Source organism: Vombatus ursinus, unplaced genomic scaffold (assembly GCF_900497805.2).
Source record: "Vombatus ursinus unplaced genomic scaffold, bare-nosed wombat genome assembly UNPS02011014.1, whole genome shotgun sequence".
NCBI lineage: Eukaryota > Metazoa > Chordata > Mammalia > Diprotodontia > Vombatidae > Vombatus > Vombatus ursinus.
Window position 1 is genome coordinate 8309811 of NW_020950792.1, and position 1530 is coordinate 8311340.

Consider the following 1530-nt stretch of genomic DNA (forward strand, 5'->3'; position numbering starts at 1 on the left):
TTTTTGGATACAGACCTAGTAGTGATATTGCTGAATCAAAGGGTATTTACAGTTTGGTTGCCCTTTGGGCATAGTTCCAAATTGCTCTCCAGAATGGTTGGATCACTTTAAACTCCACCAACAGTGCATTAATGTCCCAATTTCCCCACATCTTCTCTAACACTTATCATTTTCCTTTTTTTTTTGTCATATTGGCCAATCTTATAGGTGTGAGGTGATACCTCAGAGTTGTTTTAATTTGCATTTCTTGAGTCAAAAATGATTTAGAGCACTTCTTCATATGCTTAATAGATAGCTTTGATTTCTTCATCTGAAAAATGTCCATTCATATCCTTTGCCCATTTATCAATTGGAAATGGCGTGTATTTCTATACATTTAATTCAGTTCTCTATATATTTGAGAATTGAGGCCTTTATCAGAGATGTTGAAAGTAAAAATTGTTTCCCAGCTTTCTGCTTTCCTTCTAATCATGGTTTCATTGTTTTGTTTTGATCTCTCTCCCACCCCAGTGTGTAAGTGTGTGAATAGCTCTTTAATTTAATGTAATCAAATTATCTATTTTAATACTATAATACTGTATATCTTGTTTGGTCATGAACCTGTAACTCACTTAATTTCTCCTTCAAGAATTTGGATGCTGGGCATTCCAGTGCTCTATGTTTTAGTGGAAAGCTCTGCTCTTTTCAGGGTTTCTTCCCTCCTCTTATCACCTGAATTCACTATGGCCTTTCCCAAACAACTGCTGGGCAAATGACACCTCATGAAAAGTAAAGGATTTGATGAGTACAAGAAGGAATTAGGAGTGGGGATGGCCCTGAGGAAAATGGCCAGAATGGCCAAACCAGATGTTTATATCTCTGAAAATGGGAATGTCTTTACCATTAAGACTGAAAATACTATAAAAACTACATGATTCTCTTTTAAACTTGGTGAGAAGTTTGATGAAACCATAGCCAAAGGCAGGAAAACTCAGACTCTTTGTATCCTGGAAAATGGTACATTGATCCAGCAACAGGCATGGGATGGGAAAGAAAGAACACTAGCAAGAAAAGTGGAAGATGGAAAGCTAATGGTGGACTGTGTTATGAATGTGACTTTCCACAGGATCTATGAGAAGGCAAAGAAATTCCATCTTCATATGGGACAGGAATTATCTGTTATAAATGAACCAGTTGGGTTCAATGAGCAAACTCTCCAACCAAACTCTCTTGTTTTTTTCTTCTTCTATTCCTTACTGTGGTCTATTATCTCAGTGACTGACTGCTTACAGTTTTATTTACAACTTTGATGCAATTAGGATTTTTCAGTTAGTAAATAAAGAATTATGCAGTTAATATGGAAAAAAAAATAATTTGGATCCTGGCTCTTATGTGATGGCCAAGAATTGGAAATTGAGGTGATATTCATCAATTGGGAAATGGCTAAATATCTTGTGGTATATGAATGCAATGGAATACTGTTGTTCCATAAGAAATGATGAGCAAGTGGACTTCAGGAAAACCTGGAAAGACTTACATGAACTGATACTG

At 36.0% G+C, this 1530-nt stretch overlaps 1 pseudogene; it reads left to right on the forward strand.

Moving 5' to 3' along the window:
- The first annotated feature begins 722 nt into the window (after positions 1 to 722).
- LOC114038419 lies at positions 723 to 1289 on the forward strand (annotated as a pseudogene).
- The last annotated feature ends 241 nt before the right edge of the window (positions 1290 to 1530 follow it).